The sequence below is a fragment of the Triticum dicoccoides genome, chromosome 6A (genome assembly GCF_002162155.2).
Source record: "Triticum dicoccoides isolate Atlit2015 ecotype Zavitan chromosome 6A, WEW_v2.0, whole genome shotgun sequence".
Lineage (NCBI taxonomy): Eukaryota > Viridiplantae > Streptophyta > Magnoliopsida > Poales > Poaceae > Triticum > Triticum dicoccoides.
Genome location: NC_041390.1, coordinates 20203479 through 20216852, shown reverse-complemented (window position 1 = coordinate 20216852; position 13374 = coordinate 20203479).

Sequence of the window (13374 nt, the reverse complement as noted above, 5' to 3'; positions counted from 1 at the left end):
ACAATTCTAGCATGGATAATAAACGATTATCATGAACAAGGAAATATAATAATAATCAATTTATTATTGCCTCTAGGGCATATTTCCAACAGTCTCCCACTTGCACTAGAGTCAATAATCCAGTTCACATCGATATGTGATTAACACTCAAGGTCACATCCCCATGTGACTAACACCCAAAGAGTTCTGGGTTTGATCATGTTATGCTTGTGAGAGAGGTTTCAGTCAACGGGTCTGCACCATTCAGATCCGTATGTACTTCGCAAATTTCTATGTCATCTTGTAGATGCAACTACTATTCTACATTTGGAGCTATTCCAAATAACTGTTCTACTATACGAATCCAGTTTACTAGTCAGAATAATCTGGATTAGTGTCAAAGTTTGCATCGGCGTAACCCTTTACGACGAACTCTTTTACCGCCTCCATAATCGAGAAAATTCCTTAGTCCACTAGTTACTAAGGATAACTTTGACCGCTGTCATGTGATCCATTCTTGGATCACTATTGTACCCCTTGACTGACTCATGGCAAGGCACGCTTCAGGTGCGGTACACATCATAGCATACTGTATAGAGCCTATGACAAAAGTATAGGGGACGACCTCCGTCCTTCCTCTTTCTTCTGCCGCGGTCAGGTTTCGAGCCTTACTCAATGTTCACACCTTATAACACAGCCAAGAACTCCTTCTTTGCCGATCCATTTTGAACCCCTTCAAAATCTTGTCACGGTATGTATTCATTTGAAAGTACTATTAAGCGTTTTGATCTATCCTTATAGATCTAAATGCTCAATACTCAAGTAGCCTAATCCAGGTTTTCCATTGAAAAACACTTTTCAAATAACTCTGCATTCTTTCCAGAAATTCTACATCATTTCCGATCAACAACATGTTAACAACATATACTCATCGGAAATTCTATAGTGCTCCCACTCACTTCTTTGGAAATACAAGTTTCTCATAAACTTTGTATAAACCCAAAAATCTTTGATCATCATCAAAGCATACATTCCAACTCCGAGATGCTCACTCCAGTCCTTAGAAGGATTGCTGGCGCTTTGCATACTTATTAGCATCTTTCAGGATTGACAAAACCTTCCGGTTGTATCACATACAACCTTTCCTCAAGAAAATCGTTGAGGAAACAATGTTTTGACATCCTATCTGCAAGATTTCATAAATAATGCAGTAATCGCTAATATAATTCCAACAGACTCCTAGCATCGCTACGAGTGAGAAAGTCTCATCGTAGTCAACTCCTTGAACTTGTCGGAAAACATCTTAACAACAAGTCGAGCTTTCTTAATGGTGATACTTACCATTATTGTCCGTCTTCCTTTTAAAATCCATATGTACCTAACAGCCTTACGACCATCAAGTAGTTCTTCCAAAGTCTACACTTTGTTTTCATATATGGATCCTCTCTCAGATTATATGGCCTCGAGCCATTTTGGAATCCAGGCCCACCATCGCTTCTCCATAGCTCGTAGGTTCATTGTTGTCTAGAAACATGACTTCCAAGACAGGATTACGTACCACTCTGAAGTAGTACACATCCTTGTCATCCTACGAGGTTTGGTAGTGACTTGATCTGAAGTTTCATGATCACTATCATAAGCCTCCACTTCAATTGGTGTAGGTGCCACAGGAACAACTTCCTGTGCCCTGCCACACACTAGTTGAAGAGACGGTTCAATAACCTCATCAAGTCTCCACCATCCTCCCACTCAATTCTTTCGAGAGAAACTTTTCCTCGAGAAAGGACCCGATTCTAGAAACAATCCCTTATTGCTTTCGAATCTGAGACAGGAGGTATACCCAACTGTTTTTGGGTGTCCTATGAAGATGCATTTATCCGCTTTGGGTTCGAGCTTATCAGCCTGAAACTTTTTCACATAAGTGTCGTAGCCCCAAACTTTTAAGAAATGACAGCTTAGGTTTCTCTAAACCATAGTTCATACGGTGTCATCTCATCGGAATTACGTGGTGCCCTTTTTAAAGTGAATGTGGTTGTCTCTAATGCCTAACCCATAAATTGTCGTGGTAATTCGATAAGAGACATCATGGTATGCATCATATCCAATAGGGTGCAGTTATGATGTTCGGACACACCATCACACTATGGTGTTCCAGGCTATATTGGTTGTGAAACAATTTCCACAATGTCTTAATTCTATGCCAAACTCGTAATTTAGATATTCATCTCTATGATCATATCATAGATATTTTATCCTCTTGTCACGATGATCTTTCAACTTCACCCTGAAATTACTTGAACCTTTCAATAATTCAGACTCGTGATTCATCAAGTAAATATACTCAACATCTACTCAAATCATCTGTGAAGTAAGAACATAACAATATCCACTACACGCCTCAGCACTCATTGGACTGCACACATCAAAATGTATTACTTCCAACAAGTTGCTTTCTAGTTCCATTTTACTGAAAATGAGGCTTTCAGTCATCTTGCCCATGTGGTATGATTTGCATGTCTCAAGTGATAATCAAGTGAGTCCAAACGGTCCATTTGCATGGAGTTTCTTCATGCATATACACCAATAGACATGGTTCGCATGTCTCAAACTTTTCAAAAACAAGTGAGCCCAAAGATCCATCAACATGGAGCTTCTTCATGAGTTTTACACCGATATGACTTACGTGGTAGTGCCACAAGTAGGTGGTACTATCATTACTATCTTATATCTTTTGGCATGAATATGTGTATCACTATGATCGAGATTCAATAAACCATTCATTTTAGGTGCAAGACCATTGAAGGTATTATTCAAATAAACAGAGTAACCATTATTCTCCTTAAATGAATAACCGTATTGCGATAGACATAATCCAATCATGTCTATGCTCAATGCAAACACCAATCTCGATGGTAGAGGGAGCGTGCGATGCTTGATCACATCAAGGTTGGAAAAACTTCCAACACATATCGCCAGCTCACCTTTAGCTAGTCTCCGTTTACTCCGCAACTTTTTATTTCGAGTTTACTAACACTTAGTAACCGAACCGGTATCTAATACCATGGTGCTACTAGGAGTACTACTAAAGTACACATTAACACAATGTATATCCAATATACTTCTATCGACCTTGCCAGCCTTCTCATCTACCAAGTATCTAGGGTAATTCTGCTCCAGTGGTTGTTCCTCTTATTACAGAAGCACTTAGTCTCGGGTTTGGGTTCAACCTTGGGTTTCTTCACTAGAGCAGCAGCTGAATTACCGTTTCATGGAGTATCCCTTCTTGCCCTTGCCCTTCTTGAAACTAGTGGTTTCACCAACCATCAACAATTGATGCTCCGTCTTGATTTCTACTTTTGTGGTGTCAAACATCGCGAATATCTCAAGGATCATCATATATGTCCCTGATATATTATAGTTCATCATGAAGCTCTAGCAGCTTGGTGGTAATGACTTCGGAGAAACATCACTATCTCATCTGGAAGATCAACTCCCACTCGATTCAAATGATTGTTGTACTCAGACAATCTAAGCACAAGCTCAACAATTGAGCTTTTCTCCCTTAGTTTGCAGGCTAAGAAAATCGTCGGAGGTCTTATACCTCTTGACGTGGGCACGAGCCTGAAATTCCAATTTCAGCCCTCGAAACATCTCATATGTTTCGCAACATTTCAAAACCATCTTTGGTGCCTCAACTCTAAATCGTTTAACTGAACTATCACGTAGTTATCAAAATGTGTATGTCAGATGTTCGCAACATCCACAGACGATGTTCGAGGTTCAGCACACTGAGCGGTGCATTAAGGACATAAGCCTTCTATGAAGCACTGAGGACAATCCTCAGTTCACGGACCTAGTCCGCATAATTGCTACTATCAACTTTCAACTAAATTTTCTCTAGGAACATATTTAAACAGTAGAACTGAAGTGCGAGCTACGACATAATTTGCGAAGACCTTTTGACTATGTTCAGGATAAATAAGTTCATCTTATGAACTCCCACTCAGATAGACATCCCTCTAGTCATCTAAGTGATTACATGATCCGAGTCAACTAGGCCGTGTCCGATCATCACGTGAGACGGACTAGTCAACATCGGTGAACATCTTCATGTTGATCGTATCTACCATACGATTCATGCTCGACCTTTCGGTCTCTTGTGTTCCGAGGCCATGTCTGTACATGCTAGGCTCGTCAAGTCAACCTAAGTGTTTCGCGTGTGTAAATCTGTCTTACACTCGTTGTATGTGAACATTAGAATCTATCACACCCGATCATCACGTGGTGCTTCGAAACAACGAACTGTCGCAAGGGTGCACAGTTAGGGGAACACTTTCTTGAAATTATTATGAGGGTTCATCTTATTTACTGCCGCCGTTCTAAGTAAACAAGATGCAAAAACATGATAAACATCACATGCAATCATATAATAGTGACATGATATGGCCAATATCATATAGCTCCTTTGATCTCCATCTTGGGGCTCCATGATCATCTTGTCACCGGCATGACACCATGATCTCCATCATCATGATCTCCATCATCGTGTCTCCATGAAGTTGTTCGCCAACTATTACTTCTACTACTATGGCTACCGGTTAGCAATAAAGTAAAGTAATTACATGGCGTTGTTCAATGACACGCAGGTCATACAATAAATAAAGACAACTCCTATGGCTCGTACCGGTTGTCATACTCATCGACATGCAAGTCGTGATTCCTATTACAAGAACATGATCAATCTCATACATCACATATATCATTCATCACATCCTTTTGGCCATATCACATCACATAGCATACCCTACAAAAACAAGTTAGACGTCCTCTAATTGTTGTTTGCATGTTTTACGTGGCTGCTATGGGTTTCTAGCAAGAACGTTTCTTACCTACGCAAAAACCACAACGTGATATGCCAATTGCTATTTACCCTTCATAAGGACCCTTTTCATCGAATCCGATCCGACTAAAGTGGGAGAGACAGACACCCGCTAGCCACCTTATGCAACTAGTGCATGTCAGTCGGTGGAACCAGTCTCACGTAAGAGTACATGTAAGGTCGATCCGGGCCGCTTCATCCCACAATGCCGCCGAATCAAGATTGGACTAGTAACTGTAAGCATATTGAACAAAATCAACGCCCACAACTACTTTGTGTTCTACTCGTGCATAGAATCTACGCAATAGACCTAGCTCATGATGCCACTGTTGGGGAACGTAGCAGAAATTCAAAATTTTCTTACGTGTCACCAAGATCTATCTATGGAGAGACCAGCAACGAGGGGAAGGAGAGTGCATCTACATACCCTTGTAGATCGCTAAGCGGAAGCGTTCAAGAGAACGGGGTTGATGGAGTCGTACTCGTCGTGATCCAAATCACTGATGATCCTAGTGCCGAACGGACGACACCTCCGTGTTCAACACACGTACAGCCCGGTGACGTCTCCTACGCCTTGATCCAGCAAGGGGAGAAGGAGAGGTTGAGGAAGACTCCATCCAGCAGCAGCACAATGGCGTGGTGGTGGTGGAGGAGCGTGGTGATCCAGCAGGGCTTCGCCAAGCATTGCGAGATATGAGGAGAAAGAGAGGGATAGGGCTGCGCCAAGAAAGAGAGGAACTCATGTGTATTGGACAGCCCAAACCTCAACTATATATAAGGGAAGGGGAGGGGCTGCGCCCCCACCTAGGGTTCCCTCCCTAGGGGTGGCGGCAGCCCCCTAGATCCCATCTAGGGTCGGCCAAGGGGAGGGAAGAGGGGGAGGCCCACCAGGGTGGGCCTTAGGGCCCATCTGCCCTAGGGTTTGCCCCCTTCCCCTCTTCCTTGCGCCTTGGGCCTTGGTGGGGGGCACACCAGCCCACCTGGGGCTGGTCCCCTCCCACACTTGGCCCATGCAGCCCTCCGGGGCTTGTGGCCCCACTTGGTGGACCCTCGGGACCCTCCCGGTGGTCCCGGTACGTTACCGATAAAACCCGAAACTTTTCCGGTGACCAAAACAGGACTTCCCATATATAAATCTTTACCACCAGACCATTCCGGAACTCCTCGTGACGTCCGGGATCTTATCCAGGACTCCGAACAACATTCGGTAACCACATACAAACTTCCTTTATAACCCTAGCGTCATCGAACCTTAAGTGTGTAGACCCTACGGGTTCGGGAACCATGCAGACATGACCGAGACGTTCTCCGGTCAAGAACCAACAGCGGCATCTGGATACCCATGTTGGCTCCCACATGCTCCACGATGATCTCATCGGATGAACCACGATGTCAAGGACTTAATCAATCCCGTATACAATTCCCTTTGTCTATCGGTACGATACTTGCCGGAGATTCGATCGTCGGTATCCCGATACCTTGCTCAATCTCGTTACCGGCAAGTCTCTTTACTCGTTCCGTAACACATCATCCCGTGATCAACTCCTTGGTCACATTGTGCACATTATGATGATGTCCTATCGAGTGGGCCCAGAGATACCTCTCCGTTTACACGGAGTGACAAATCCCAATCTTGATTCGTGCCAACCCAACAGACACTTTCGGAGATACCTGTAGTGTACCTTTATAGCCACCCAGTTACGTTGTGACGTTTGGCACACCCAAAGCACTCCTACGGTATCCGGGAGTTGCACAATCTCATGGTCTAAGGAAATGATACTTGACATTAGAAAAGCTTTAGCATACGAACTACATGATCTTGTGCTAGGCTTAGGATTGGGTCTTGTCCATCACATCATTCTCCTAATGATGTGATCCCGTTATCAATGACATCCAATGTCCATGGTCAGGAAACCGTAACCATCTATTGATCAACGAGCTAGTCAACTAGAGGCTTACTAGGGACATGGTGTTGTCTATGTATCCACACATGTATCTGAGTTTCCTATCAATACAATTCTAGCATGGATAATAAACGATTATCATGAACAAGGAAATATAATAATAATCAATTTATTATTGCCTCTAGGGCATATTTCCAACAAAAAGCACTAGCTAGAGAGCATAGCTGTCATTTGCATTCATCACTGTTAATTTGTATTGGGTATGACTATGATTGGATCTCTTTTACCATGAATTACAATGTCTAGTCACTCCTTGATCTTTAAAGGTGCTCTGCATTTATATTTTGCGGTCTGAGAAAGGCCTAGCGAGATACCATCTTGTTATATCATATTATGATTGTTTCGAGAAAGTGTTGTCATCCGAGATTTATTATTATGGCTTGGTAGTTTGGTATGCTATTGATATGAGTAATTATGAGACCTGAGAATTATTGCAAATGTGGTTAGTTATGATCTATGCTGAAAACTTGAATACTAGCTTGACATAGTTACAACAACAAGAGCAAACAGAGTTTGTAAAAGTTTTTCTTTCTTTCTTTCAGTTTGTTAACTGAATTGCTTGAGGACAAGCAAGGGTTTAAGCTTGGGGAGTTGATACGTCTCCGTCGTATCTACTTTTCCAAACACTTTTGCCCTTGTTTTGAACTCTAACTTGTATGATTTGAATGGAACTAACCCAGACTGACGCTATTTTCAGCAGAATTGCCATGGTATTGTTTTATGTGCAGAAAACAAATATTCTCGGAATGACCTGAAACTCCACGGAACATCTTAGAAAAAATAATAAAAAATCCTCGCCAAAGATGAAGACAAGGGGGCCCACACCCTTCTCACGAGGGTGGGGGCGCCCCCCCCTAGGGCGCACCCCCTACCTCGTGGGCCCCCTGGATGCCCTCCGACGCCAACTCCAACTCTATATATTTGCTTTCAGAGAGAAAAAATCAGAGAGAAGAAATCATCACGTTTTACGATACGGAGCCGCCGCCAAGCCCTAAAACCTCTCGGGAGGGCTGATCTGGAGTCCGTTCGGGGCTCCGTAGAGGGGGATTCATCGCCGTCGTCACCATCAACCATCCTCCACCAATTTCATGATGCTCACCGCCGTGCGTGAGTAATTCCATCGTAGGCTTGCTGGACGGTGATGGGTTGGATGAGATTTATCATGTAATCGAGTTAGTTTTGTTAGGGTTTGATCCCTAGTATCCACTATGTTCTGAGATTGATGTTGCTATGACTTTGTTATGCTTAATGCCTGTCAATAGGGCCCAAGTGCCATGATTTCAGATCTGAACCTATTATGTTTTCATGAATATATGTGAGTTCTTGATCCTATCTTGCAAGTTTATAGTCACCTACTATGTGTTATGATCCGGCAACCCCGAAGTGACAATAATCGGGACCGCTCCCGGTGGTGACCATAGTTTGAGGAGTTCATGTATTCACTATGTGCTAATGCTTTGTTCCGGTTCTCTATTAAAAGAAGGCCTTAATATCCCTTAGTTTCCAATAGGACCCCGCTGCCACGGGAGGGTAGGACAAAAGATGTCATGCAAGTTCTTTTCCATAAGCACATATGACTATATACGGAATACATGCCTACATTACATTGATGAATTGGGGCTAGTTCTGTGTCACCCTATGTTATGACTGTTACATGATGAACCGCATCTGGCATAATTATCCATCACTGATCCGGTGCCTACGAGTTTTCCATATACTGGTTTACGCTTATTTACTTTCCCGCTGCTACTGTTACAATCATTACAAAATACCAAAAACATTACTTTTGTTGTCTTTTCTTTTGTTGCCGCTACCACCACTATCATATTACTGTGCTACTAAACACTTTGCTGCAGATACTAAGTTTTCAGGTGTGGTTGAATTGACAACTCAGCTGCTAATACTTGAGAATATTCTTTGGCTCCCCTTGTGTCGAATCAATAAATTTGGGTTGTATACTCTACCCTCGAAAGCTGTTGCGATCCCCTATACTTGTGGGTTATCAGCTACCCAAACCTATACGCTACCATGCCCCACAAGTTAGCCCCACACTGCGTCCTTCTCGGCATGCCTCTTGAACACAAAGGTTATCGATGCCTAGATCTTGAAACACACCGTGTAATTACCTCCCAACACGTCATTTTCGATGAAAATCAATTTCCCTTTGCTTCCACCTTGCCGAGCCACACCGGCGCACTTGAAAATCCTACCCCAGATGTAGAAAAGCCGGCCCCTTCCCAACTGCCATCCACAATCCACCTCGGATCGCCCACCCCACCAGCTCCCACACATCCCATCTCAGGATCTCTCGTGCCTACGGATTCCTTGGACCGGGCCCCACCTACCATTCCTGTCACGACCCTCATGCTCAACATGCATGCAGCTCCTAAGCCCGCTTGCCCCGGTCCCACACCCACCACCACCAGCCACATATCAGCGAATCTTCCTCACCTCTCGTGCCCTGCTCACTCACTACCACTCTCCGCATGCATGTAGCACCCATCCCAGCCTATTCACCACCTACGTCGCCCATGCATGCACCCTTCCCCCACGAGCCATGCCTATTGCACCACCTAAAAACATACATAACATGGTGCACACGAGCAAAATCTGGGTTCGTTCAACCCGGCAAGCTCATGGCCATAGCTACCTTTCCCAGCTCTATTTCTCCTATACCAGCTAGCTACAATCCACCCTGAAGGACCCAAACGGGTACAATGTCATGCTTGAGGAGTATAATGCTTTGGTGCAAAAAAATTGGTCTTTGGTTACTTGTCCTGCAGGTGTCAACTTGGTGTCTGGGAAATGGATATTTCACCATAAAGTGCATCCAGACGGCTCCCTTGTTCGGTACAAAGCCTGTTGGGTGCTACCTCGCTTCACTCAGTAGCCAGGGGTGGACTATGGCGAGACTTTCAGTACAATGGTGAAGCCAACCACTATCCGCGTCATCTTAAGCATTGCCGTCAACAACAACTAGGCCATCAATCAACTTGATGTAAAGAATGTGTTCCTCAATGAAACTCTCGACGAGATCGTCCATAGCCAGCAGCCAACCGGTTTCATCAACAGTGCATGACCCAGGCTGTGTGCAAACTCCACAAGTCCCTATATGGGCTTAAGTAGGCGCCTATTGCATGGTTTGTGTGGTTCACCTCCTTCTTCATCACTTTGAGCTTTGTGGCTTCACAGAGTGACTCATCCTTGTTCATCCTCTCCTGCGGCTTGGCAGTGGTTTCTTGCTTTTATATGTCGACGACATCATACTCACAAACTAGCTCCACCACCATCCTCGCCTCTGTCACCACCTTGCTCACCATCGTGTTCTCCATGACAAATCCCCGCTCCCTCCACCATTTCCTTCGCATAAACATCTAGTGTATTGCTTGCCATATCTTTCTGTCCCATCAACAATCCGCTCTCGAGATCCTTGATCATGCTTCCATGCTCCACTGCAAGTCTATCACTATGCCCGTCGACACAAAAGCTAAAATCTATGCCCATGCTGGTGATCCTACTCCCGAGCCTTCCCTCTTTCGCAACCTAGCTGAAGCACTGCAATATCTTACCATTACGGCTCCTAATATAGCATATGATGTCCGACAGGTTTGTCTGGTCATGCACTCATCGTGCAATCCTCATTTCACCCTGCTTAAGCGCAACCTTCACTACCTCCGAGGAACTTCGCCCATCAGGCTTCTTCTTCGGCCTTCGTTATCGTCCTAGCTCGTGGAATACACCAACGTCGACTGAGCCGGGTGCCTCGACACCCACCGCTTAACGTCAGGATACTACATGTACCTCAGCGACACCTCATCTCCTGGTCTTGTACGTAGCAGGCTACGGTGTCCAAGTCTAGTGCGAAGGCGGAGTACCGAGTTGTGGCCAACGCCCTTATCGAATCGTATCGGCTTCGATAACTTCCGCAAAATATTGGGCGTCCACCCACACGTGCCACGATCGTCTGCTATGAGAACATCTTGACTACATACGTCTCCTTCAACCCCATCCAGCATCAGCGCATGAAGCATGTGGAGATTGATTTTCATTTTGTCCATGGCCGTGTGGCCCTTGGAGATGTATGTGTGTTTCATGTTCCCTCTACGTTGTAGTTTGCTGAGTGTTCACAAAAGGGCTCCCAACCAGCATCTTCATCGAGTTCCGATCCAGCCTCAATGTCGTCGAGGCCCCTGTTTCCGCTGCTAGGGCTGTTGGAAAACAATGACTACCTCACCTACCTGCCCGGGTCTCACGCGCCCACCTCGCGCTCTCCGCGACACATACTTGGAAATTGCTTACTTGATTTAGCTTTAGTAGGAAGCAACGGAAGAACAACATGGGAAGATCCAAAGATCAAAGAAAAATAAAAAGCAAACAGCAACGCTATTCTCTGCAGATCAACACTACACTTTCATGGCGTATTGCCATCCACTCACGACAACACAATGCAGCTCCGACTCCAATGGAGAAACTAAGAAGAACTAGGCAAGTTGATGCCATAGAAGATCACCGAACGGACCATCGATCGCCTGCCATCGTACGCCACCCGGTCCCGCCACCGCATCTTTGACTTCACAACAACAAATAGCCGAGGCAGTCTCACGAGCACCCCGAAGAAGAGCCGAGTACCCAACAATGACATGTCTCTGATGTCAATCATCCCTGTCATCGTTTCCACAGGAGCATAACCGCCCACACAGCCTGCCGGACACCCTTTTGTGAGCCTCCATCCACCACCATCATGAGCCACGGGACCCTCTAGCCGGATCCACCTCCAAGACAATGCCCCAAGAGGGAAAGCGGTGCCGAGCACACCTACTAGCACCGCCGTCATCCGATCCGGAAGACCGAATCTAGGGTTTCCCCTGGAGAAAGTCGGGAAGGGAGGTGAGAACTGCGACATCGATGCCTTCAGCAAGGGAGCGACGCCGTGAAGCGCCGCAATTGATGACTCCGGGCGCAACCGGAGTACGACTTTCGCCGGCAGCCAACCCTCCCACACCCAAAACTCGGCCAACCCACCGGCTGCTACCTCCTAAACAAGCAAGCTCAGCACCACACTTCGGCCTGCGCCGCACGTAGCAAGGACCCACCCGCCGCATACCCCCAGAAACCCATGTCGGGTTCTGAGGCCTGCGGATATCACATGTTCGGCGGACCAGAGCCACCACAGACACCTCCAAGCTCGCACTGGATGCATCGACAAAAACGGCCGCCTACCTGCCAGGCTGCTGATAGAAGCCACCACGGCACCGCCCACCAGATCCAAGCTAGGGGCGCCACCCGCGCTCCTCCCGCGACGAGGACACCCTGGGACATTGCGCGCTTGCCTCCCTGGATCTGACAGCCGTCACGATGTCGACCACCGCACCCAACAACGTGTGCCCGCCTGCCTGCCCGCCGCGCCACCCGAATGACACTATGCAGCGGAGCGGCCCGCACCGCCCGAACCACAGGAGGGGAGCTAATTAACGAGAGGCCCGGCTCCGCCGGCGCCATGCGGGCTTGCCCGACGGGCGGCGGCGCTTGCTAGCAGCGGTGGGTGAGGGGCAGCGGAGGAGGGTCGGAGTTGGGCGGTGGCCAGGGTTAGCGCCCGAGTCACCCGGAGGGGGTGGGGGGACTGTAAAAATGGTAGTATCACATGTTTACATACTATTTTTTCGGATATGTTTACATACTATCCTTGCCACAATTTTTTTTGCGGGGTTATCCTTGCCACAATTAAGGTCACTCGTGAATTAAGCTAAAACCGGTGGCTCCAACACTTCAAAAATAACTATGACGTTTAACGTGTTGATACAAAAAATTTCTGATCCATTACTGTTTTTTTTTTTGAGATGGTGATCTTTTTTATAGTCATCATCACACAGTGAGGTTTTTTCTTTTGACAGCAATCACGTCACGGTGAAGTTAATCTCAGCAGCAGCCGGATGTGCAGATTATGTGCAAGCAAAGCAATCACGGTGTACATTTTCCAAAACGCCCTTCACAATGTCCAAATTCCAGTCATAACTGCTCCTTTCCCCAAATCCCACAATCCCGTGCTAAAACAAATCGAGACCAGAGCTAGGGTTTCTCACCACGCCGGCGGCGGGATGGGCGGCAACATGGCCAAACCTGCCATACCCAAGCACCACCACCAGTCCCCTCCTCCTCTCCTTCCGCCGCGGCATGGTCCCGGCGAAACGGCTTCACTGCCGATCCCCGACGAGCTCCTGCCTGAAATCTTCGTCCGCCTGCCCACCCCAGCCGACCTCGTCCGAGCCTCTGCCACCTGCGTCTCCTTCCGCCGCGTCGTTGCCGATCGATCCTTCCTCCGGCGGTACCGCAAGCTTCACGCCCCGCCCCTCCTCGGCTTCCTCAGTCCGCATAACGGCTTCCAACCCGCCGAGCCGCCTCACCCCTCCGCGTCGGCAGCCTGTGTCGTTGCCCTCACCGCTGACTTCTCCTTCTCTTTTGTGCCCGCCCCAGCCACTTCTCACTATTGGGCCGTCCTGGACATCCGCGATGGCCGCTTCCTGCTAGCCAGCTCCGGACGGACGTGGATTTTTA